We start from the raw sequence: 27,940 nt of genomic DNA, 5'->3' as shown, positions 1-27,940 counted from the left end.
TATGGATTGTTAGTTTTCTCTGATAGTGAAAGGCTATCTAGTGAAAGCAGGCTATAAGATTAGTATATTTTTAATTCCTTAGTAGCTGATTTGGGTATCCAAGCAAAATGTAAACTTTTGTGCCAATATTTATGTCTGATGAAGTGGAACCACTAGTCATATTTATTTTTCAATGTAAATTAACTTTAAATCATTCAATACAATAAAGAATACTAACAAAACAGAGATGCTTTGTCTTTAAAAAAATTTAGCCAAGTTTGAAAGATAGACACAAAGATACTTGTGAGAGGTGAAAACTACAGAAACTGAAAAAGAGAATATTCAATATTTGAATATTTTGCAAGTGTTTTTATGCTTGTTATTGTTTCCAATAATTGTAGATTTGTGTTTTAATGGTTGCTCATGACTGAATTCATGTTTTTGTAAACATGCATGCATGAACTAATTTTTGGTCAGTATCACACTAACTTACTATATTTTTTCTGTCTGTAGAAAGATTTATAATATTTTGTTATAACCATAGGGAAAATGTTGATTAAGTCCAAAGTGGTAAAAGTTACACTTACAAATAATTATGTGACAAACTATTATAAAAAATGAATAAAAATTGCTGATCCAAAATAAAGCACAAGATTGCATGGTGGGCATATCCATCATGTATCACAACCCAACTGGATATGCAGGAGAAGAAAGTAAATGATGGAATGAGTTTCAGGAAGTTTCATGATGTAATGAAATCCTTATTTGATCACCAATCCCTTCTAAAAGTTTCCACAGATCTGTTTAGAAATGCCAGAAAGGCACACTTCATGAATGAAAAATATAGGAGGAAATGTTAAAGAAGAACAAATTCGGGTGCTATGATAGAAGAATAGAGCAAATATTGTGGACAAAGTCATCCAGAAAAAAGCACAGAACATAACTTGAATAAAAACATCACAAAAAAAGTTCACTGCATTATTAAAGAGAGGAGTTAAAAAATGAAGTGTACACTAGGAATAAATTAAGAAATAAAAATTCTCAGAGTAATGAAACAAAACTTATTGTTGAAGTTCAGTTAGGTAGAGTTGAAGTTTAGTTAGGTAGAACCAGTACCAGATACAGATGTTTCAAAAAGAATTTATCCAAGATAGTTCCTAGAGCAGGTTTTCATATAGCACTGTACACAGAAAGACAGATTGTGTGAGTTCGTAGAGCCAGAAGGCATCAAAGAACACTTAAAAGATTATTATGAAGAGATACTAAAGATACTGAGTGGTAGTATGAGGTTTAGGAGAAAAGTGATGCAGAGAATGACAGAAAGATTAAGCTTTCCTCCTGGCAAATATATTCATATCATTTCCAAATAATAACAGGAATTCACATAAAATCTAAGGAGCTGTTGTTTTAGTTTTCAGTGTATTTAATTCTTATATTCTGTTGCTGCTTGGAGAAAAAGGCAAGAAAGAAAAATAAGAAATCAGGAGAAAAAGCACGGAGAAGAGGAAAACTGAAGTATGGAAAAAAGTTTATCAAACTAAGGTTAGTTTAGGAATATACTCTTCAGAGTAAGTCTGATTTATATGATCTTTACAGCTTATTAAACTTAATAAGCAGTCTGAAAAAAATGTAAGGAAAATGCAGGTTTGATCCTTACAGTGTGGAGCATGTGACAGAGATTTCAAGCCATTATCTTCAGGTTCTGCTTCAGGCATCTTAGCAAGACAGCATCACATTGACAGTCTGAAGAGGAGTTGCAACATGTCTAGGGTGACTAAAGTATTTAAGGAATAAAATGAAACAAAGATAAATGAGTCCAAGCTAAAGTCATAGAAGCTTAAATATCCTCTTTCACAGATCAGAGGAGGCTTTAAGATCCATAAGAGTATATCTTAGTCTTAGTGCCAATAACATTTGCTCAGAGATGTTCATATTTTCCAATTGCAACTGAAGCAAGAGTTTTGAAAACTCTTTATAACCTTATTAACCTCCATAGCTGAAATCTGTTCTCCCACTCTGCCACTTAGTTTAGTCAAGGATTAGAATTTTTAGTTTGGGAATTCTAATAAAAAGTTTGTACTGATTTCAAGAAAATTTTCACTATTATAGGCTATGCAAATTGCAAACAAAATATCTTTCATGCAAGACCTTGCTTACCTGAGTGGGCTAGCTTAAAAATAACCATCCAACCAACCAACAAACAAGACAAGTCTAAGAAGGAAAAAAAAAAAATAAAAAAAATACTGTCTTAGTATCCCTAGAAGATTCTTTATTTTCAATGCTAGAAAATGAGAATATATGTATTCCCACTGACTTCTTCCCTTGCCCCAAACCAGCTATTCAAGATAATTAGCGCACAGAGTAATTGTAGACTATAAATGTTTACAGCCATGGAGGTAAAGTAGCAATTAGTGATAGCACAGGTGTGAAAGGAAGTTAAGTGAACTCACAGTCTGTTTGCATTAAAATATGTCTGTGCATTCAGAGGGTGCTAGAAATAAATTCAAGCATACATGTCCAAAACAAACAAAAATAAACAAGAATAACAGCAAAACAATAATCAACTAACCAACAATTAAAAAAAAAAAAAAAAAGAAACAAGACAAGGCTGAAAGACTGAAGAAGTAACTTATTGATGAATTCTGGAAGAAAGCCTTTGTGCTTATGAATTGGATGAGACCATGTCCTTCAGTAAACGAACTCAGTAAACCAACACAGCACAACATAAATGTCATTAGGGGTGAAGGTTATCATGGAACATTAGTCCATGTTATGCTGATATTTCAGATCCACAAAGATTAATTAAGGGACTATTAAGTCCCTTACTTCCCAAAAAAAAAAAAAAAAAAAAAAAAAGTACATAAAGACATATATTTGTTGTGATAATTACTGTTCTAAAACAAGAACCAGGAGTGTATTTTACTCTCCTTTATTTCTGTCCATTAGATAGAAATTGGCCTAACAACTAGAGTCTGTTTTGAGGAACAGGAACTACCTTTTCAAGAAGAAAGCATAAAGAGAAATTTTTACGCCTCTACAGGAATTCATGGAATAGCTCTGGATAGCAATCACAACTGCATATTATTTTTTAGAAACTAGAGTAGGCCTGGTTGTATACTGTTTGGAAAGAATGTAGAATGTCCCCCTAGTTGCACACAGCATATGGTTTCAATCTTTGAGTTTAATATTACCACAGACAAACTGTCTGAAAAATAGAATCTTCATGTGTATCAAGAGTCTCACAGGTACACACCAGACAAAGTGCTAAAGGAGCAGTCTATATTGATATTAGAGACATAGAAATATATATATATATTAATTTATAAAGTTAATTGTTGAATCTTGATTATTTTGGTTTATGATGTTATGTGAATGACATAGCTTATGTAAGACATGCAAGGAAATTCCCCAAAAAATGACAGAACAAGAGCTTACTTTGGTTCATCGGTCAATGTGGCTCATTCATTACTGGGAAGCCAAAAGTGGTATTCTACTTATTTTTTCTTTCGAAAGAAAAAACTATAGAACCAATTTATTTATTTATTTGTTGGTGGGATGGGGAAGAGGAGAGAAGGAGTTATTTCTTAAATAATTAAAATCCATTTATTCAGATAGTGTTCTATTAAGAAATCGTATCTATCCATTTAATTGAAAAGAGAATATTCTCTCAACTATACATATGTTATGTATATATATTTGCCACTATTTGACACTACATCTATTTTGTTTGGCAAATATTCTGTATTTATAACAAAATATTCATTTGAATATATACCTTCAGCATTCAGCGTCAATCAAGTATGAGATAGTGAATTAAAAGCAATTTTTATACTATCTTGAGTCATAACTTCAGTGCAGTAACTTTTTTACTACAGGAGAAAAATAAGTTAACTCTTTAAATGTTATTATGAAATTCTCATTAAATATTTTCTGTATCTATTTCTTAAACTATTAAAAGAAAAAAAAATATTAGGCATACTTTTATGCCTTTAGGCTAATCTCATTCTAATTAGATTTAAGTATTTAGAAGACATTCAATCTCTACAGATACTTTATTAGCAGTTAATTTTTCAATATACACTTCACCATGCTAGTCCTGGTAGAATTACAGCACTATTTCAAATGCCCCTTAGGTAGACTGAGGCAAAACTTCTTGCTTTTCCTTATATTGTTGTGGTTCTTTTCCTGTATGTGTCCTACTGTCTTCTACTGAAATGTATCTGACTCCAGGTGTTCCAGTTGTTTGTTCAGACATCATTTAGTAATCCTGTTGTACTGTCAAGACTAGCTATATGAAGCATTAGTCTTCTTTCTTTTACTAGCTAAATGATTGACTTCATTAAGAGCCTAGAATGAAGCTTTATAGCTTGCACTACTTGAAGAAAAGTGGAACAGCTGTTATAACCAGCCATGCCATATTTAGTGTAATGAAATAAAAATCTAGACAGAGAGGGAAAAAATAAGGTAGCTTTTCCTTATATTACAACAGACATCATATGATATAATAATCTCTTTAAATGCTTACAGAATTAAGGGAACAAGAAGCTGCAAACTGTGGAATTTCTAGCTCTTCTCTCTGAAGTAGTCAGAAAGAAATCAGGCAAGAAAATGCAGTAACGAAAGAGGAGACCTTTTCTTAGCATATTAAGATGTGGAAAAGGAATTCATTTGAAAGTAATTAGAACAATAATGACAGAACACATTTAAACTTCCCATTATTCAGAAGGAGGGGAAGAAAAAAAAAAATCTATAATTTTTATCCTACTTGCAAAAGTCATCATAAATGCTCACATTTTGAATATGTGCTAAAATGTGGTATAAAAATTAATTTAAATAATTGCTTTTAATTCTACCCACCTCCCTCATCAACCATGGTCTAATACAAGAACAAAAGTATACTTTCAAAAAGTAAGTGACAATAAGTGTGTTTTGATTCTGTTGTATCTTTTCAGAAAAAAAAAAATATATATATAAGATTGTCAGATATTTAATATATTTATATACTGTTACATGAAGTTATTGCGACAATAGAACTCTAATGAAAACAGGTTAGAAAGCACCTTCAGTGCCTTACACTTTGCTTCTGTCTATCAATTAAATCATTCTTAATGTTTTCTGCATCTTTTCCGAAAAACTTACAATACTCAGCAACCTAAGGGATATATTCTAAGTGACACTAAAATCCTTCCATGTAAGTATTTTCTTTTCCACATATCTAATTAATTTGCTTTCCAAATATCTAATATAGATCTCCCTCAATGTTCTATAAGTCCATTACTTCTTGTCTTAACCTTGTTGCGCTTGAAAGATGAATTTCCTCTCTCTTTGCAACAAAGATTTGGTTTATAGGTTAGATTTTTAAAACTCTCTCCCCCTTCTGTTAAATTAACCCAGATCTTTCAGACTTCCCTCATAGGATAGACTTTGAAATCTCTGATCATTTCTGCTTCCCTGGGTTTTATATTTGCAGTCATTGGAAACATCACCTTGCCCTGGATATGAATATGTATATATATATGTATATACATATATGTACATATCACAGAGTCACAGAATGAAAGAATGTTAAGGATTGGAAAGGACCTTGAAAGATCATCTAGTCCAATCCCCCTGCCAGAGCAGGAGTACCTAAATCACGTCACACAGGAACATGTCCAGGTGGGTTTTGAATGTCTCCAGAGAAGAAGACTCCACAATCCCCCTGGGCAGCCTGTGCCAGTATTCTGTCACCCTCTCTGTGAAAAAGTTTCATCTAATATTTAAGCGGAAACTCCTATGTTCCAACTTGTACCCATTACCTCTTGTTCTGTCATTAGATGTCACTGAGAAGAGCCTGGCTCCGTCCTCCTGACACTCACCCTTTACATATTTATAAACATTAATAAGGTCACCCCTCAGTCTCTTCTTCTCCAAGCTAAAGAGACCCAGCTCCCTCAGCCTTTCCTCACAAGGGAGATGCTCCTCTCCCTCACGGCTCTGCACTGGACTCTCTCAAGCAGTTCCCTGTCCTTCTTGATCTGAGGGGCCCAGAACTGGATGCAATATTCCAGATGTGGTCTCACCAGGGCAGAGTAAAGGGGGAGGAGAACCTCTCTCGACCTACTAACCACACTCCTCCTAATACACCCCTGGATGCCATTGGCCTTCTTGGCCACAAGGGCACAGTGCTGGCTCATGGTCACCCTGTTGTCCACCAGGACCCCCAGGTCCCTCTCCCCTTCACTGCTCTCCAGCAGGGCAATCCCCAACTTATACTGGTGTCTGGAGTTGTTCTTGCCCAGATGCAGGACTCTACACTTGCCCTCGTTCTATTTCATTAAATTTCTCCCTGACCAATTCTCCAACCTATCGTGGTAGTGCTGGATGGCAGCACAGCCTTCCAGCATGTTAGCCACTCCTCCCAGTATAGTGTCATCAGCAAACTTGCTGACAGTGCACTCCATTCCCTCCTCCAAGTCATTGATGAATACACTGAACAACACTCGTCCCATTACTGACCCTTGAGGGACTCGACTAGATACAGGACCTACATTTCTCCGCCTCTTCCACCTGGCAGCTTGGGAAAGTTGCCCAGGTTACACCAGAATGCTTTAGGATAAAACTAGCATACTACTTTAGCATACTAGGTGTTGACAGGCCAACATGGTTAACATATGGTTTTGCCAGGAAAAAAAAATTAAAAAAATTAATGAAAGCATGCAATGAAACAGTTGATTCCTTTTGTCTTGAAAAAATGTTGGCAGTAAGTCTGAACGTATTGACTCATATTAGAGTAAGCTCTTTGAACACATACATACACAGCTGCTGATCAAACTTCATTAAGACAGTCTATCTGGTTTATCCCTAAGTGATGATGAACATTCACAGACATCACAGCTAGAAGATAGCTCTTTATACTTTTACTTTCTATGTGGAGACTGCTTGCCTGTATCTAAACTGGGGATAGGTCTGCTTCTGGGTGGAGTCTGGAGACCTACAATAACCCAGCCCAGAATTTATGTGGGAGTTTTCTCTTTCTGCGTGCATTCATTGAGAATTAGGGCACTGACTAGTGAAAATCATGTCATAAAAGTGTGGTAGAAAGACAGCGAAAAACTAGGCCAGTAGATACTCTATATCCACAAAAGCACTGAATTTATTTAAAAAGTAACATACATTCCCCATATTTTGCTGGCAAGCTAGGTTAAAGTCTTCTTCCTCTGCAATGAATGCCACTTCCATGGCAGAGAGGAGCCAAGAGCCTCCTGAAGCAGGATGTTATTACAGAGGCAACTAGCTATACATCTTTCTGTAAGCAAATCATATGAATATACACTGACAGAACTAAAAATAAATAAGTAAATACGAAGTCTAAAATGATCTTTTATTCAGATGCTGCTAAGTGAATCGGTAAGCTGTCGATATATAATTTTCAACCAAATATAATAACTTTCTTTAAGAATCTTTCCTGATTTTAAACTGTGGAAGACCACAAATCTTTGAAACCTACGTAAAGAGTTCCTATTTAAGCTTTAGCAGTCGGAATGGGGTATGTGGGATTCTTGCTACTACAGAGAAAGAGCAACCAAAAAGATCAATTTCCTTAGAATCCCTATATACTTTTATATATTCAAAGACTAAAAATTCTAGTTTGCCCCCAAGACTTCCTAACTAGTATTCAGGGAGAATTAGGCCCCTTTAAAAAAGACTTTAAAATTCCAGTCAGTTGACAAAAAAACTATGTAATCCAGGAAATAAATACAAGTATAAAACATTTTGTTATCTTTTAAATAAGCATTCTAAGGAAATAGATGATAATTTATTTTGTTCCACATGGATCCAAATTAAATATGGGAAAACAGAACGAAAATAAAACAAAAAAAAACATCAAACTGGAATCCTTGTTTTTCAGACAGCTTTGAATGTGACCACTTTATGTCAGATTCAGGTACCCAATTATCACGTATTTGTGCATGGTGACCACGACTGCATAAATTATTCATCAAATTTTGTCAGGAGACAATGTGACATTTGCTAAAACATAATTATAAGAACGTTTCTAAAACCATACTTTCAGGATGTATCAATTTATAAGATAAAAGGTGATAAACTTCAAGGCATTTCAACATCAAATGCCTTGTCTGAAGAGCAGTGAAAAATCATTTGATACTGAAATATTGTTAAGGTTATATAAAAATATTACTAAGTACTTCCTTCCTTCCTTCCTTCCTTCCTTCCTTCCTTCCGTCCTTCCTTCCGTCCTTCCTTCCTTCCTTCCTTTGTTTTAAAACTTGAGATGAAGTGTGTTTTTTGTTGTTGTTAGGTGTTTGGTTTTTTCTTTCACAAAAATAATGTCTGCACTCTCTAGACAATTGTTTTTGTTTTTTTTTTATTTTTTATTTTTTTCAAATTAAGGACTCAAACTTCATATCAAATAATATCTAAAATTTTCAGACTTCCTTTATAAAAAATGTAATGTGTTTTCAAAGTAACTAATTGTAAATGGAGTGTGCTGGGTCATACTTTTTTAATGTATTAAAATGTTATATTATAGATTTTAAAATTGATAAAATGTTTCCTATCAGTTTGAATAGTCCTTAATCAACTCAAATGTTCAGCATTTCTCTGAATTAGAATTAATGACACATTTCTGAAAGAAAAGATTTTCCCTGTTTTCTAGTTAAAGATGAATAATGACTTTGCAAAAGCATTCAACTTTGTTTTTATATACTGCTTGTTATTATAAGATACAGAAATTCTGAAATCGTTCCCATTAATGATTCATTTGGCATCAGAAAGTAGGAGTCGTTTCCTACTGGAACATAAAAATAAAAATTTGATAGAATGCTTTTGAGATAGCTGTGAGTGAATGGATGTTGACTGAACAAATATTTAAGAGGGGAAAAAATCCTACTGGAAATCAAACTGCAGACATTGTCTAACTTAAACTGAGACTCTACATTCTACACTCTGTGCAGACAGAAGGGTTTTATTTTTGTTTGGAACATGTAGTTTAGTATACAATCACTGAAAATGAAATGTCCATAGAGGAAAAAATATGTAATAACAATGTACAATATATTAGATATGAGACACTGCAAGGTACATTATTCTGTCTTGATCTTGCTGTAATAATTCCTAGCAGAAAGTTCAGATAGGGCAGAAAGATGAAGTGATCAGGGTAGATGTCTAGTAGTCATTAATGGGAGCTATAGGGAAGTGACTGCTTGTGAGCAGCTGCAAGTTGCTGACTGAAGGGTTTGGGTGAGTGAGAAGAAGAACAATGAACAGCAATGGAATATGGATTAGAGGAATACATAATGGAAAACTAACACACCTTACATATGGATGAGAGTGGGAAGAGAAACAGCTATGTGAAAAAAAAAAAAAAAGAATATTTAGTGATGTTGAAACTCTGGGGAGTAGGAAATTCGCTAGATAAATGAGGAATTAAAATAGACATTGAGGAATGTCTGGATGAGGGGATTTCTGGAAATTTCTGAAATTTCTGGATGAGGGGATTGAGTGCACCTTCAGTAAGTTTGCAGATGACACCAAGTTAGGTGCATGTGTCGATCTGCTCGAGGGAAGGAAGGCTCTGCAGGAGGATTTGGATAGGCTGGACCGATGGGCTGAGGCCAACTCTATGAAGTTCAACAAGGCCAAGTGCCGGGTCCTGCACCTGGGGCGCAACAACCCCAGGCAGAGCTACAGGCTGGGAGATGAGTGGTTGGAAAGCTGCCTGGCAGAGAAGGACCTGGGAGTATTTGTTGATAGTCGGCTGAATATGAGCCAGCAGTGTGCTCAGGTGGCCAGCAGAGCTAGGGAAGTGATTGTCCCCCTGTACTCAGCTCTGGTGAGGCCGCACCTCAAGTACTGTGTTCAGTTTTGGGACCCTCGCTACAAGAAGGACATGGAGGTGCTCGAGAGAGTCCAGAGAAGGGCAGGAAAGCTGGTGAGGGGTCTGGAGAACAAGTCTTACGAGGAGCGGCTGAGGGAGCTGGGATTGTTCAGTTTGGAGAAGAGGAGGCTCAGGGGCAACCTTATCGCTCTCTATAGGTACCTTAAAGGAAGCTGTAGCGAGGTGAGTGTTGGTCTATTCTCCCATGTGCCTGGTGACAGGACGAGGGGGAATGGGCTAAAGTTGCGCCGGGGGAGGTTTAGGTTGGATGTTAGGAAGAATTTCTTTAATGAAAGGGCTGTTAGGCATTGGAATGGGCTGCCCAGGTTGAGTCACCATCCCTGGAGGTCTTTAAGAGACGTTTAGATGTAGAGCTTAGTGATATGGTTTAGTGGAGGACTTGTTAGTGTTAGGTCAGAGGTTGGATTAGGTGATTTCGGAGGTCTCTTCCAACCTAGACGATTCTGTGATTCTGTAAAGAAAAAGCGTATTGGAAGATTACCACAATGAAGAGGGCTAGTAAAAGGATGAATGCTGATGATGAAACTAGAAAAACAGGGTTAAAAAATGGATACTTATAATCACAGAATCACAGAATGGCCTATGTTGAAAGGGACCTCTAAAGATCATCTAGTCCAACTCCCCTCATGAGCGGGATCACGTTGCACAGGACGGCATCCAGGCGGGTCTTGAATATCTCCAGAAAAGGAGACTCCACAACCTCTCTGCGCAACCTGTGCCAGTGCTGTCACCCTCACAGTAAAGAAGTGCCCCCTCATATTCAGCCAGAATTTCCTATGCTTCTGTTTGTGCCCATTGCTCCTCATCCTTTTGCTGGGCACAACTGAAAAGAGGCTGGCTCCATCGTCTCGACACCCTCCCCTCAGGTATTTATATACATTAATGAGGTCTCCCCTCAGTTTTCTCTTTTCAAGGCTAAACAGGCCCAGTTCTCTCAGCCTGTCCTCATATGTCAGGTGCTCCAGTCCTCTAATTATCTTTGTAGCCCTCCTCTGGACTCGCTCCAGTAGTTCTATGTCCCTCTTGTACTGGGGAGCTCAGAACTGGACACAATTCTCCATATGTGGCCTCATCAGGGCTGAGTAGAGGGGGAGGATCACCTCCCTTGATACGCTGATGGCAACACTCTTCTGAATGCAGCCCAGGATACTGTTGGCCTTCTTGTCCACAAGGGCACATTGCTGACTTGTGCTCAGCCTGCCGCCCACCAGGACTCCCAGGTCCCTCTCTACAGAACTGTAGAGCAGTATGTGGAGCTGTACTCCAGCAGGTCAGTCCCCAGCCTGTACTGGTGCTTGGCGTTATTCCTCCCAAGGTGCATTTGTCCTTACTGAACTTCATGAGGTTCTTCTTGGCCCAACCCTCCAGCCTGTTGAGGTCCCTCTGAATGGCAGCACAGCTATCTGGGGTATCAGCCACTCCTCTGAGCTTTGTGTCATCAGCAAACTTCCTGAGGGTGCACTCCATTCCATCGTCTTGGTAGTTGATGTGTAAGTTAGTTGAACACTGGACCCAGTACTGGCCCCTGGGGGACACTGCAAGCTACAGGCCTCCAACTAGACTCCACACCATTAAGCACAACCCTCTGAGCTCTGCCATCCAGCCAATTGCCAATCCACTTCACCGTCTACTCATGTAGGCAGCACGTCTTGAGCTTGTTTATGAGGATGTTATGGGAGACAATATCAAAAGCCTTGCTGAAGTCAAGGTAAACCACATCCGCTACTCTCCCCTCATCTACCCAGCTAGTCATCTCGTCATTGAAGAGTAGCAAATTGGTCAAACATGATTTCCCCTTGGTGAATCCATGCTGACTATTTTTGATCACCTTCTTATCCTCCACATGCCTGGAGAATGAAGCATGGCTGAAAGGAGAAGAGTAGGAGAGAATAAATTAACTTGTTATATATATACTGAATAGAATGTATGCATCACTTTGTTACAATCAATTAATTTGTTCAGTTTATCTAAATAATATGAAAAAGCAAGTATACCAAACATTTCAGAATACAGTTTTGGTGCAATAGGTGTTACAATGCATTCTAGAAAAATGTCTTCAAATAGTAATAGCCATGAAGAAAAATCATATAATTATAGGTTAATTAACATTGTTAATTTAAAATGTAAATCATAACAAGAGAATAAGAGAGGAAAAGCTCCCTTGTGTTGATGTTTTTTCTTTTTTTCTATTTTTTTTCTTTTTGAGAACTGCTAGTCACCTTTAAAAAAAAATAGAAAAAAAAAAGTATTCACTTCAGAAGTGTTTTTATGACTAAGAATATCTATTCATTTATATTTTAAATTACTGTATAGTACCAAACTATTTTAAAATAGTATCACAGAGACGGCTTCATCAAGGGTAAATCATGCCTGACCAATCTAGTGGCTTTCTACAATGGAGTGACTGCATTAGTTGACAAAGGAAGACCAATTGATGTAATCTACCTGGAATTCTGTAAGGCCTTTGACACGATACCACATGACATTCTAGTCTCCAAATTGGATAGATATGGATTTGATGGGTGGACCATTCAGTGGATAAGGAGTTGGCTTGAGGTCACACCCAGAGAGTGGTGGTCAATGTCTCTGTCCAAGTGGAGGCTGGTGATGAGTGGTGTCCCTCAGGGATCTGTCCTCAGACTGGTACAATTTAAAATCTTTATCAATGACATAGACAGTGGGATTGACTGCACCCTCAACAAGTTTTCGGATCATAGAATTATAGAATCGTTAAGGTTGGAAAAGACCTTCAAGATCATCTGGTCCAACCATCCCCCTATCACTAATATCACTATGCCCCTAAGCACCACATCCAACCTTTCCTTAAACACCCTCAGGGAGGATGACTCCACTACTTCCTTGGTCAACCCATTTCAATGCCTGACTACTCTTCATTCCTTCATGAAGAGGGTGGTCAATTATTGAAATGGGCTGCCCAGGGAAGTGGAGGAGGTGCCATTCCTGGAGGTATTTAAGAGAAGGGTGGACGTGACACTAAGGGACATAGTTCAGTGATGAGACTTTGTAGGTCAGGCTGATGGTTGGACATGATGATCCTGAAAGTCTTTTCCAACCTGGATGATTCTATGATTCTGTGATTTGACCTCCCCTTCTCCTTACACTTCATTGGAAGGCCAGGAAAATTTTGGGGAAAAGCTATAAAAGAATCCATCAAAATGGGGGAAAGATGACTGCTTCTTCATATCTATAGAATCATTAAGGTTGGAAAAGACACCCAAGATCATCTGGTCCAACTGTCCCCCTACCACCAACATTACCCACTAAACCATGTCCTTAAGTACCACATCCAACCTCTAACACCCTTAGGGATGGTGATTTCACTACCTCCCTGTTCCAATACCTAACCACTCCTTCTGAGAAGAAATTTCTCCGCATTTCCAACCTAATCCTCTTTTGGAGCAACTTGAGGTCATTTCCTTTGGTCCTGTCGCTAGTTATCTGTGAGAAGAGGCCAACCCCCAGCTCCCCACACCTTCCTTTCAGGTAGTTGTAGAGAACAATAAGGTCTTCCCTGAGCCTCCTCTTCTCTAGAGTAATCAACCCCAGTTCCCTCAGCCTCTCCCTGTAAGACTTGTGTTCCAGATGCTTCACCAGCTTTGTAGCCCTTCTCTGGACATGCTCCAGGACCTTGATATCTCTCTTGTATTGAGGGACCCAAATCTGAACAGAGTACTTGAGGTGCATCCTGACCAGAGAAGAGTACAGGGGGACGGTCACTTCCCTGGTCCTGCTGTCTACACTATTCCTAATCCAAGCCAGGATTTTGTTGGCCTTCTTGGCCAACTGGACATACTGCAGGCTCATGTTCAGGTGAATAAATATGACAGATGACCCCAATCTGAGTGGTGCAGTTGATACAACACAGGAAAGAGCTGCCATCCAAAGAGACCTGAACAAGCTTGAGAATTGAGCCCATGTGAATCTATTGAGGTTCAACAAGTCCAAGTGCAAGGTGCTGCACCTGGGCCAGGGCCATCCCAGGTATAAATACAGACTGGGAGAAGAATTCATTAACAGCAGCCCTGCAGAGAGGGGCTTGGGGGCTCTGGTGAACAAAAAGGTCAACATGAAATGGAAGTGTGCGCTTACAGCCCAGAAAACAATCAGTATCCCGGGCTGCCTCAAAGAGGAGCATCCAGCAGGTAGAGGGTAGTTATTGTCCCTCTCTACTTGTGAGGCCCTTGTGAGGCCCCATTTGGAGTACTGCATCCAGGTCTGGAACCCCCATCAAAAGAAGGATGTGGAGCTGTTAGAACAGGTCCAGAGGAGGGCTGCGTAGATGTTCAAGGGGCTGGAGCATCTCTCTTATGCAAATAGACTGAGAGATCTGGGGCTGTTCAATGTACAGAAGAGAAATCTTTGGGGTGACCTCATTGTGGCTTTTCAGTACTTAAAGGAGACTTATAAAAAGATGGAGAGCGACTTTTCTCTTGGCCAGTTAATGACAGGACAAGAAGGAATTGTTTTAAACTAAAAGAGGGAGATTTAGAGTAGAGTTTAGGAGGACATTCTTTACTCAGAGGGTGTTGAGGCACTGGAACAGGTTGCCCAGAGAGGCTGTGAATGCCCCATCCCTGGAGGTGTTCAAGTGTGGCAGTGTGGCCATGGGGGTCGACAAGCCCCATAGTTGGTGATAACATCAGTCTTAACGATGAGGCCATGAGGAATGTAAAGAGTTTAGAAGGAACAAAGAAGGGTGATTCAGAAGATTCCTTGCTGTCTGGACTGCTTGTTCTCCAGCTGTTAAGACATGGAAGCTGCTGGGTGTTTGCTGTTGCCAGGCAAAGTTGTTTGACCAATGAATAGTTAATGGAAAAGTACTGCCGTAGAGCAAATGGTATAAGAAGGGATCCTGTCCTCAAGAAGGAGTTGAAGTTATGACATCAATAAAGTAGTAGCAGTTACTGATCCTGAAAAGAACCCTGGTGTCCATGTGGTCTTTACGCCACATTCAAGACCAGGTTAGATGACGCCCTAAGCAACCTGATCTAGTGGGTGGCACCCCTGCATAAGGTGGGGTGGGGGGTGGGAGGGATGGGGGGGGGGAGAAAGGTGTTTGACCTAGCTGATCTTTGAAGTCTCTTCTAACCAGAGCCATTCTATGATTCTATGATGATTTTCTTACTGCTTTTCATGTCACTAGCTATGGCCTTCATTTCTGTCATCTTGTTGTACGTTCTTCATTGAAACACCTGGCTGAGGAGTGGAGGCATTATAATCTCCTTGTATAGTATCTGAGATGTATTAACTTATTGCTTTTATACAGATGCAGCTTAGTTCAGTTAATCTTCTAACTCAAGTGGTTCAAGTCCAGTTGGATGAGTTTGGTTCCATTATCCTAGGGATGCATGTCTTTGTAGAAAACAAAGAAAAATTCACAGCTCTTATCACAACACAGCTTTTATCCTGCTATTACAATCACCAGTTTCCTAAAAAATGGCTGTAAACTTGGATTCATGTATTTATACTTAAGCAGTTAAATAACTGATAACTCATTTGATATTAGTGAGAGCTGTTCCATTCTCATATTTATGACTTTTTCTGTTTGTTTATTTGTTTGTTTGTTTTTGTTAGGTTGCTTCCTTATTTAGCAATCTAACCTTATCTATCTAATATGTGAAAAATTACTAAATATGTTTTGGTTCTTGCCTGACCTTTCAGCCCTCACTGTAGTTTCACAAAAAAAAAAAAAATTTTTCAAAAGGACTTTGGCTTCTAAGCGCCTGAAAGCAAGTGTTGTTTTTTTTTGTTGGTTTGTTTTTTCTTTTTTTGTTTGTTTGTTTGTTTGTTTGTTTTGTTTTGGAGTTTTAAGCAAGTGAAATAACAGAGAATTTACCTGGCTTTCAGTTAATTAATAATTACACAACTGTGTTAGAAGAATTAGCTTATGAGGTGCAAATAGAAGGAATGTAGAAAGTAGAACGAACTGGAAGAATACAGGAGCGAAGGGAAGAGAAAATCTTGTCCTTCTGCCACTGTGCTCAGAGTGGAATTTGAAAGCCTTCTGGAGTCCTGAAACTCATGTTTCAGGGTCAGCTAGATGTTTGGTTGCAATGAAAATTGTCAGATTATTTACAATAGTTTCACCTAAGAAGAGGGATGGAATTAAAGGTAAGGGAATACTTAACCAAACAAACTAGAAAGTACTATCTACAAACTGTAATAGTCAATAGTAAGAGTTTCCAGCAAAAGTAACTGAGAGAAAACTTTGTCTTCTATCTGAAGGAAATTCTCCTCTAGTTCAAGCTTTTGTAATTTTCTATGATTTTCTGTCATCCCTCAATGACCAGTCAGGATGTTACACAAAAAACAATGTTTTCTCAGAGTGTGTTTCATCCTTATCCCATTTATACAGCAAAGCATAATAAAAAGACTCGCTGGTATCCCTACCTTTCATCACAGTGAAGTGCAACTCCCCAAAGATACACTAAATTATTATTAAAAAAAAAATGTTATAAAAGATTATCAGCTTTTAATAGTAATTACTAGTCTAGACCTTCTTTTTTAATGAGATCTGGGGTATAAGTAGAATAACCAAATCACCTAAAGGGATTTCTGTGGCATCAGATATTGTGAGTTCTTGGAAGCTTTTTCCCAAGTAAACAGTAACATATTTTGTTCTTACAGGAGGAAGTGAACTATGGCTATGATATTCTCATTGTCAACCTCTGCATTTCCTTTCAGTCAAATAAAGCTTGATGTTTATTTAGTTAACACAGCTTTAGTTAACATAGTCCTTTTCTATGTTATTGTTCCTTTAAGTCCTTTTGAACAAAAGAAAAAGAAAAAAAAAAAAGTGCATGAGGTGGCTTGACCTTGGCTCTTTCTAGTTTAGGTGCTTCATTTATTTATTAAATGGATGATTTGAGAAAACTATTTGGAAACTACTTAAAAGATAGAAACATCCATTGAGAAAATAGAATTAAAATGATTATAGCAATTACTGTTGTGAAAACTGGTTAATAAAACCATGAGGGGAAAAACAAACAAACAAAAACAAACAAACAAACAAACAAACTGTTGTGGTTTAACCCGGCTGGCAGCTAAACACCACACAGCCGTTCGCTCACCCTCCCCCCTCCCTCTCTGGGATGGGGGAGAGAAACGGGAAAGTGAAGCCTGTGAGTTGAGATAAAGACAGTTTATTAAGACAGGAAAATAATAATAACAATAATAATAATAATAGTGATAATGATAATAGTATTAACAATAATAATGTGTAAGAAAACAAGTGATGCACAATGCAATTGCTCACCACCCGCTGACCGATGCCCAGCCTATTCCCGAGCAGCCGGCCCCCCCACCCCGGCCAGCCACCCCTATATATTGTTTAGCATGACGTCAGATGGTATGGAATACCCCTTTGGCCAGTTTGGGTCAGCTGTCCTGGGTCTGTCCCCTCCCAGCTCCTGCTGCACCCCTAGCCTGCTCGCTGGCAGGACAGAGCAAGAAGCCGAAAAGTCCTTGGCCTGGTGTAAACACTGCTCTGCAACAATTAAAACATCAGCATGTTATCAGCGCTCTTCTCATCCTAATCCAAAACATAGCACCCTACCAGCTACTATGAGCTACTTAACTCTGTCCTAACTGGAACCAGGACACAAACAAAACAGTGGGGGAAAATATAACCTTAGAACCTTAGTACCTTTGGGCCAATTTTGTTTTAACATAAGGCTATCTGGAACCATTTTAAAACACCTGTTAAATAATCTAATGACCTGGAAATACAGAATGAATTGTCAAGTTCATGTTATGAGCCTAAGTCTGTTTCAATACATTCCCTACCCTCTATATACTGTTATGTTATAAGTATAGGAGAAAGTAAAGAGTTTCTATAAAATGGGCTAGACATTTCTGAAATATGATTGAGAAAAACAATTTTTTATGAATATTATAACATGCATTCTTACACTGCTTGTATGGAAACATGTTATTTTCAAATTGAAGAGAAATTGTAGTTATTCAATGAGGTGTGATGGTGTAACAATATAATAAAATGTATAATTATACTTTCAATTCTCTGCATAACCATTTTCTACTGATGTTTTTCCACAATGGTATTGTCACTTTAGAAGTAGGTAAAACCAGGCTTTTAAAAGCAATATTTATTTAATTTGTTACATGTATATCTTCCTGTATTATGTATATATATATATACATAAATCCATAAAGAGAGAAATTCAAAGAAATAAAAATATCTACATCTATTATAAATACATCTATTGATGTGTTCTGCTCCTGCTGATTTTGCTGATTGTGTTAAAGATAGGGAGATAGTCCTATGGGAGGACTAGGACCAGGGAGATAGTAGGCAAAATATCTTTTTTTTTTTTCCTCAAACAACTTCTCTAGCTTTTCCCCAAAAAGCCATGAGGACCTGAAGATAAAGTGCTAACTCATAATTTTTTTTCACGCACTCAGATTCTGTCTACAATACAGATAGCATCACATTATATTCAACTAGACTCTTCATGTGATCTTCTGACATGCTTGAAAACAGTATGATTTAGCTTATACAGAGAGAAACCTTTTTTTTTTTTTTTTTTTTTTCCTGACAAAACCATATGTTAACCATGTTGGCCTGTCAACACCTAGTATGCTAAAGTAGTATGCTAGTTTTATTCTAAAGCATTCTGGTGTAACCTGGGCAACTTTCCCAAGCTGCCAGGTGGAAGAGGTGGAGAAATGTAGGTGTTGGAAGACTATAAGCCAAATTGTGTCAACTGTTTCTTACTGTATATATATATATATATATATTTTAAACTGAGGAACTGTAAAATTGAAATGGAACTTTCTTGTTTTAAAAATAAATAAATAGACGTTGAACATTTTTTTCCTGTCAGGAAGTGTATGTGAAGAAATTTAAACCTACCAAATGTCCTGTCAGGGAATGGAGAACAGATATAACAGTTCCTGGTGTTTAAACATTTTTTGATGTTTTTTTAAATGATGAGTGACAAAATCTTAGTACTTCTCCTTCCTCCATCTAATTCTCAGTCATCACAAAGTTCTAGTTCATCTGTATTACTTTCACATATATTACTTTTCTATCTGATATTCAAAACAAAAAAGCTGAAAAAGATTGTTGTGATAGTATTTCTGTGTTAGCTTTATTTGTGCAGCATTACAATCACTCTAGCTTCTGACCAAAGAGTGGCTGATATTAGAGGGCATGCATGAAAGTTATCAGCCCCTTTGCAATTTCAAGTATCTCCCTAGATCATTTCTCTAGAGATGAATTAAACTTCTCTATTGATTCTAATAATTCTGTAGTTCTATATTTGTTAAAAAATATTTTAACTGCCATGTAATTTTTACTGAGCAATTAACAAAGTGGAAGATATATAACTGACAGAAAAATCATAGTGTAATATTCTAATAATCTCTTTTATCTAATATTTCACTGTGGTATTACATAAGAAAAAATAGTAATGAATTTGTTCAATATAATATCAAAAAAGTAAGCAAAATAATAAATGTAACAAGATTAAAAGTACAATGTAATAAAATAAAACAAATTTTTCAGTCCCTAGCTGGAGAGCTGAAACAGACAGTAAAAAGAATATCTTCATTTATAATACATTTAGTGTCCTAAATATAATAGTGAACATCTATGCAGTATGGTTTTGTCAGAGTCCAGGCCTACAGCCTCTATATTAAATCATGTTATGTATCCCGAAGTACACACCCGCTCACATGTAAACTTGTTTTACATCATATTCAGAAGAGATCTTAACAAAACAAAAAAAAAACAACAATCAATCAAACAAAAATGAAATGGTACATTAACAAAAGCATTAGTATTGAAAGTAAATCTTGATTAGACAGAAAGGCTCAAACATTCATAAAAATCCTTATATGAAGAATGCATTACAATAGACTAACATAGACATAAACTATGCTAGTCTAGGAAATAAATGTTGGAGTTAATTACATGGATATTGTGGAGGTGTAACTTCAAGGTTATTGTGATTCATAATACCTTCATTCAGCAGAACATTTTAACAGTTGAAGATATTCCTTTGGACCATGTAAATGTAGATTTAAAATCCCTAAAAGAAATGAGAACTGTATTTCAGTGCTGACTACTCAGAGAATAAGTGGGACATCTCTTTAAACTATTACCAGCCTTGTGAACATTTTCTCTATATTTATAGGCAAAGTCTAATCCGTTAACTTAAACCACCCTCAATAATATTATTTAGTTTATTTCACTATTTTGATAATGGGCTACAGTTTTTCAGTTATCACTTCTGTACCTGTAGGATAAACTGATAGCTGAGTACGTCAGTCTCAGAAGATCTATTCCCTTTAGTACTTAAAACAACATGTGTGATGTTGGGATGCATGGAGTCTGAGGTTGCTGGGGGGGCAACTGAGACCACATAACTGAATAAATGATAACTGAAGCAAATACAGTGTCTATAAATATAATTTCTATAAATATAATTTCTAATGCCTGGGGGTGGGGGGGTAGGGAGGGCGGGGTAGGAATGATTAACCATGTTGCTCTATAATGTTATTCACTAAATCTCTGACGTATTGAAGTCTAGGACCGTGATTCCTCTGACTTGAAATATTATGCATTAAACTGGAGAATATCTGTAGCTTTTTTTTTTTTTTTTAAATTTGCAGATCCCAAAAGGAGGTTTTAACATAAATATAAAAAGCCATCTTTAGTTCCTAATTTCTAGGATAACATTAATTATTGCTGTTGAAACCCTTACATTAAATTCCATTGTTACCACTGCGACATTTCCTTGCTTTAATAATTAACGCAAACAGCATAATCCTTATTATTTAAATTTCATTTTAATACAAGAAGTATAATCCTTTTATTGTAATACAGTAATGACTTATTCACACTTTTATGAGTGCATCTAATGAAATACTGTAAAGCTTTTTATGCAAATAAGACTTTTATATGTTGATCAGATTTAGAGTTTTTTGCCTTTCTTACAATTCTGTATGAACAAATTGCATTTTGTGCAAGGTTTCCATAAATGTGCTCTTATTTGATGAGCAGTAAAATGATGAGTATACATATCTGTATTTATCACCAATTATTTATGTTTTATGGTTTTAATTATAAGGAGCAGTTTTTGTGGTGACTGCAATACAATATTCATATGCAGAATAGACTTAAAAGAATTAATGTACTTTTAAATTAGACTACAAATTAAAAGATATTTATCTAGCATTAATATTAGGTATCACTTAGGGGAGCTGAGATATATTTTTATTGCAGAATAGACCAGAAAGTAGAAGTTACATTTCTCTGTTAACCGACTGTTACATGACAAGTAAACAAGTTTAATCGTGTTATTCACCTCATTGACTTTAATGATTCAATAATAAGGGTAATAGACACCTCAGGACCAGATGGCTTAGCGGAAAAAAAAAGTCCCTGTGAACTACTACTTTTTCATCTCAAGTATCTGATAAATATGTTAAGTCCCTGCACTGTGATGACAGTCTGAATTTCCCACCAGCTGGCCAGTTGCTCTGCACAGTGGGCACTATCATCCTCAGCTGAATGTTGAATTATCAGCTCCATAGTGAAGTTAGGACTGTTTTTTTTTTGTTTTTTTTTTTTTTTAGTGATTTCATATAAACATTATAATAATTGACATATATGATAAGTTGATAAGGTTTTCTCAGTAAGGTTGGGTCGTGAGTTAATATTGAATTCAGTATGATTTCTGCTCATAACGGTGCTTGTCAACCACATGCATTAGCAGTATGGGTTGTTTGTGTAAAGAGAGATTGGGGATACAGCTACCTCTCATCAAGTTGTTTTACTACCCCAGCCTTTTGCTCAGTACCGTGCTACCTCAAGCAGAGTCTGCACATGATCATGTCTGCCAGACATTTCAAGCGTAAAAGCACTGTTTATTTCTAGCTGTCATCTGTGTTACTGCAAGAAGAGTGCTTAAGAACCCCACCCCTTTCCCAGAAATGTCAACAAAATGGACAGGTTGATTATCTACAGCCTGCATCAGCCAACACTGTTTAGATCTGAGGAAGTATACAGCCTACCGTCTGCCAATATTCCTTGCTTTTGGCCATGATGTTTTTCTAGCACTCCTATTCTTCTCTACTTAAACATTACATTTGTTTCTGCCTCTGGCTGTTCAAAATCCAATTGTGGTAGAGCCTAACAAGACAAAAAGGGTTCTTTTTTATTGTTTGTTTGTTTGTTTTTAATGTGTGTGTCTATGTGTTTCTTCACAGAACATTATTTGCTTTCTGTTACCTGAGTTCTGATTTGTCTTTGTAAACAAGACAATACTTGGTCCTGTATCCAAAAGAAATTCTTTCCAGAGTTTGAAAGGGAAGCTGAAAATTTTGTAATCAAAAGAGAAAGGAGAAAAATAAAACAGGTGCGTTTGTCACTTTATCAGTGGAAAAGTGATTCTGAAACACAAGACAATTCTGAAAATCTGTGGTAATCTAATTTCATTACTATTCAAATGCATATATTAAACCAAACTGGAATTCCTCAACAACTTTAGTAACATCTAAGTTACATTAAAGTGCTATAAAATCCAGAATAAAAGACTTCAAATAGCACTATAAAACTTTATCTCAATGTATTTGTTACATTCTATTTATACCACTTAAAGGCACAGTAAGTTTTTCAGATGCTATCAAAACAATGAAGAATATTACTCTTTTCCTATCATAATAATATTTTCCCATGACTGTGCATAATGCAACTTATTCACATTACATCCTTTTTTTTTATCTTTTTTTTTTCTGCAATGTATTCACACATAACCTTATAAGAGGATGTTACTGTTCTTGAGTATAAAAGTCCCTTGTTTAAATAAAGAGAAACTGACAACAGACATGTCTCTATTCACATACCTTTTTATGAAGTATATATGAAGCTAAAAAAAATACATTTGAGAAATAAAAAGTTTGCTAATAAAAAAAGTAACAGGAGCACACAAGGAAAAAAGAAAGACAATATAAGAAAGTATATAAATACATAAAAAATAATATTCTCAATATAATAAAAAATCAATCCGAAGGTACACCTCTTGTAGCAAGTGAAGTGTTAAAAAATAAAAAATAAAAAAAAAAAGAAGTGGGAATAGAAAGACCAGTAATTTCAAATTATGAAAGAAACAGAAATATTTTTTTCATTTATGCTATGACCAAAAAGTCTGTGAATATTGGATTGCTTATTTACTTGGATATCAGAAGCTGAAACAACTGATTAAGATGTTCAGAAGAGAGGCAATCTTCTGTATGAACCTTCATCAAAAGAACAAAAATGATCTCTACTCAAGTGTATGAATTAAGGTGCAATGCATAAAAATTGTGATGGAACTAATTGATGAACTGATACCAGGGCATACTGAGAGCTTATTCTTCAGCACTTTCCAACTGCGTGCAAGGCACACAAGCTAAATGGTGCACAACAGTCCACTTCTCCACAGAGGACTGACATTTTCTACAGTAGTTAGCAGTTAGTACTGGAATTTTTTCAGTGCTATGTGTTTCTATGACCCCCCACATCCTATATTTGTAGGCTTCTTTGTTTGTTTGTTTTCCAGTTCAGTGTGCTTTACGGTAGGCGAAGTCTATACAGACCAGATGGTTGCGTAAACATGAGAATGAAGTCCTTACTGAATGAAATAGTTATATGTATTTTATGCTTGTGAATCCTTTTGGAGCATGCAGGGATGATGGTTCTACAGGGAAAATGTTGGAAAACTGCATGGGATAGCAAATAAACATTTTTTTTTCTTTCTTTTTTTTTTTTTTTCCTGTATGGTCTTTAACAAAAACTCCTTAGAAGAAAAATCCAGAGAACCACATCTAGGCTTTGCTTTGTAGGATTCCAATAGTCAGCTAAAAGGAAATTAACATTTACACAGTGTGAATGACTGGACAACCAGGACCTAGAAGCAAATTAGACATCTATATTGTCTTGCAATGTAAACTAATACAAAAGCCAATGAATAACAATATATTCAGATTAGAATTTCATACAGCCTTTCTGTAAACAAAGGATTAATCCGAAGAAATGAATGGAGTGAACTTTTTATATTGGTAAATCACAAAAATATATTGTTAGCTTTGAATTTGGGCTGATTTGGTAGGAAAAGGCTTTGGGATTGATAAATGGCAAGGATTCATCCCAACAAAATCCCAAACAAAATGAGAGAGGATCAGAACCACTCTTCATTTAGGAACTCAATAGTTAAAATACCTCTCCAGAATGACATTCTGAAGAGTAATAGCTCATCTGAAGTTTCCTATCTTTTCTACTGTCTTTTATACTAGAATTAAACATGTTCTTTGACAAGCTTCATCTTCACTTATAGTGAAATGCAGAAGTACTCTATGGTGTGCCCTATGTCTAGTCTCCCAGGCACCTTGATTAGGCATCACACAGAAATGCACTGTAACTCTTTTTTGAAAACCACCTGTTTTAACCTCTCTCTTCTGATGCTCACATGGAATTTCCATTACAGGAAACAAGGGCATGGACTGCAGAAATCAATGTCTTATTCTGATATGGGCTGTATACATGCACCTACATTCTGAAATGCTCTTAAGGACCACATTAGACATCTTAGTCAACCAAACTCATTTCAGAAACAACTTCCACTATGGCTACTAGGGCTCAAGACATCAGATTTTCTCCCGCCACAGCTGTCTGTTCCACTCTCAAACCCTTCCTTTTTTTTTTCTTTTCAGGATTCACCTGGTCCAATCTGGGTTGGAAAACTGACCTGAATTGAAGCTGACTTTGTTTGTGTGCTTTAACCTGAGTGATCATGAAGTTGAAGGCTCACGGAGTATGGTTCAAGCCCCTTCCATTACTAAAGCTTAATCATTTATTCAAAGTGCAACAGCAAGCTTTTGGTTTGGTGCTTACTCTTACTCACATAAAGTTTAATAAAATTTAAACTTTAAAGTGCCCTGACTAAATGCTTTAAGATATTAAAAATGACTGTCATTTTTTTTCCGTTCTTGTTCATGCATTCTTTTGTTTCTTTGCAAGTGTTTGATATTAAACTTCACTCTCAAGTACTCTTCAATGTCACAGTTCACAGAAAGGTAATTTCTTTTCAGGAAAAATCAAATCAGTCAATCTGAACTTTTTTCCAGCTATTGCATCAAAGATGAATTATTAGAAATGCCTTTGCCACAACTCTTGATAAGTAAAGATAACTGTACCTGGATGAGTAACTAATGGAATATCATGTATGCTATGACTAGATGAATTAACCTAATATCTAAAATGTCAAAGTTTGCCTTGTTCAGCCTTTTCCAGTTATCGTGTGCATGCATGTGTGTGTGTCCTATGCACCCAATATTGCTTATGTAGTACTTTAAAAAATTGTAATCTGTTTTTTGTTGGTAATTAACCTCAAAGACAGATGTTAATTGCTCAGTTGTTTTTGGAGATTCTGATGGGAGAAGTTAAAGCTGGTGGACAACCAGAAAGTATAAAACAACAACTCTCCAGAGTCAATAAAGGGAACTTCTGTGAATGTTTTCCAACATTTATTTGACAGTATATTAATTTTCTCCTTTTAAGAATGCATTCCAAAAAACAAGTAGCTATTTCAGATATTGTAAGTTTACATGAATATGTGATATTTCTAGATATTTATGAGATAAGCTTTTTTTTTTTTAATGTTTCTTATTATAGTATTTATATTTAAAAGAGTTTGTTTAAACTCTTGTGAATATGTAGTTCTGAGTGAGAGATTTTAATTTTTTTTAGTGATGGAAAAGCTTTTTAAAAACACATAGTTCTGGGTGGCCAAGTATACTCAATATGTCATTGAGTGGTACTATTACTGATATAACAGAAAACTGAACAGATTTAACAGATGATATCCAGAAAGTCAGATAATAGCTTATCTTCTAAACTAGTGGCATTATGTTTTCTAAGTGGTAATAGGCATGCCTATGTAAACAGAAATAAACAGAAAACAGCTGAATCTTTTCTTCCAAAGGTACTTTTTTTTTTTTTTTTTTCCCCCATGAACTAAGTTAGATTTAGAGGAGGACTTTGTTGCCATTCATGAGTGGACTGAAGGTCCAGATTTAGACTTAAAGTATTTATATCATCTACTTGTAGGCACTAACTCTTTTTTATGACCTGTCATTCAAATGAGATTTTCAACAACTGACAGAATTTTATTTACATAAATGGACAGGCAGATAGCGAAACTGCCCCAAAGAACCTAACATAATTAGTTTCAGTACCTATTACAACATTGCTGTTTTTAATACAGGCTGCATTTTCCCAAACCAATTTTCCATATTCATGGCCTTACATCTTGCTGTGATTTTATAGAAAGCTGCTAATTAGTAAGAGATTAATTTGAATTTGTCTATTCCAATCCTATTTTATGGTAGCCAACAGACCTAATAATATTGCTAAAGTGAGTCATCAGAGAATTCAATTTTATGATTATAGTTAATAATGAAAGCACTTTATCCCAAAACTTTTAATTTTGAGGCATACCCACAACATGTAGAAAAAGCATATTAACCTACACTACTGAATTCAAAACCTAGAAAGCCAGGAGACAGTATTCCGAATACGAATACTTCATATACTGAAAGTAAAGTAGGTTATACATACTATGTGCAACGTTGCCTCCACTTAAGCTGGTGAGGCTGGTGGTGGGATTTTCATCCTGATATTTGGCAGTGGAATTTTCATCCTGATATTTGGAATGGCAAGGAAGGATAATATACATGGGCCGCAGTTGCCCATGAATTCTTGCTCATGTTTCCCTGAAGACAAGCTATCTTATTCCTGTCCCATTTTCCCAAAATTAATCCCTCTGACCTAGGTTCCAACTCTTAGAAATTAACTCAGTGCATGGCTGAAAATCCTTAAACTGGCCCTATCTGTAGCATGTTAGACAGACTCTTCATCTACCAGTTTAGTTAATACTAGTTTCATTCAAGTAACTTTTCCAGGTGCAGTTTTCTTCTCCTGTATTAAAATATATAGTATGTTTCCACGGAAATGTCATTTTCTAAACTGACTTAGTTGCAAACGACAACATAATCTAGAGCTTTCACTACACACTCATCTGTACCATGGTTCTGAGACATACTTAACCACATGCAGAGATTAATACTGTGATTATCAAATCATACAAAAATTATACACAGTGAACAGCTGGCAGAAAACCATTAATAGAAATATATATACATATATATTATAGTATATATATATAGTACTATATATATATATATAATATTTATAAACACTATATATATACAAGTCTATGGGGCCTGATGGCATTCATCTCAGGCTCCTGAAGGAATTGGTTGATGTAGTTGCCAAAACTCTCTACATCATATTTGAAAAGTCTTGGCTGTCAGGCAAAGTCCCTGATGACTGGAAAAAATAAAAAATAATAAATAAAACACACACACACACACACACACACACACACATTTTCCTTTTTAAAAAGGGTAGAAAGGAGGATCTGGGGAACTACAGACCAGTGAGGCTTATCTCTGTGCCTGGCTAGACCATGGAAGAGAACCTCCTGGAAACAATGTCAAGGCACATGCAAGACAAGGAGGAGATCCAAAACAGTCAGCATGGCTTCACCAAGGGTAAATCGTGCCTGACCAATCTGGTGGCTTTCTACAATGGAGTGACTGCATTAGTTAACAAAGGAAGACCAATTAATGTCATCTACCTGGACTTCTGCAAGGCCTTTGACACAATCCCACGTAACATTCTAGTCTCCAAATTGGAGAGACATAGATTTGATGGGTGGGCTATTCAGTGGATAAGGAGTTCATAGAATCATAGAATCACAGAATATCCCGAGTTGGGAGGAACCCATAAGGATCATTGAGTCCAACTTCGTTGTCTTGAAGGCCACACACAGAGTGGTGGTCAATGGTTCTCTGTCCAAGTGGAGGCTGGTGATGAGTGGTGTCACTTAGGGGTCTGTCCTCAGACCTGTGCTGTTTAATATCTTTATAAATAACATAGACAGTGAGATCGAGTGCACCCTGAACAAGTTTGGC

The sequence above is a fragment of the Anser anser genome (assembly GCF_964211835.1).
Source record: "Anser anser genome assembly, chromosome: 1".
In the NCBI taxonomy this organism is placed as follows: Eukaryota; Metazoa; Chordata; class Aves; order Anseriformes; family Anatidae; genus Anser; species Anser anser.
This window is presented reverse-complemented; position numbering follows the sequence as displayed.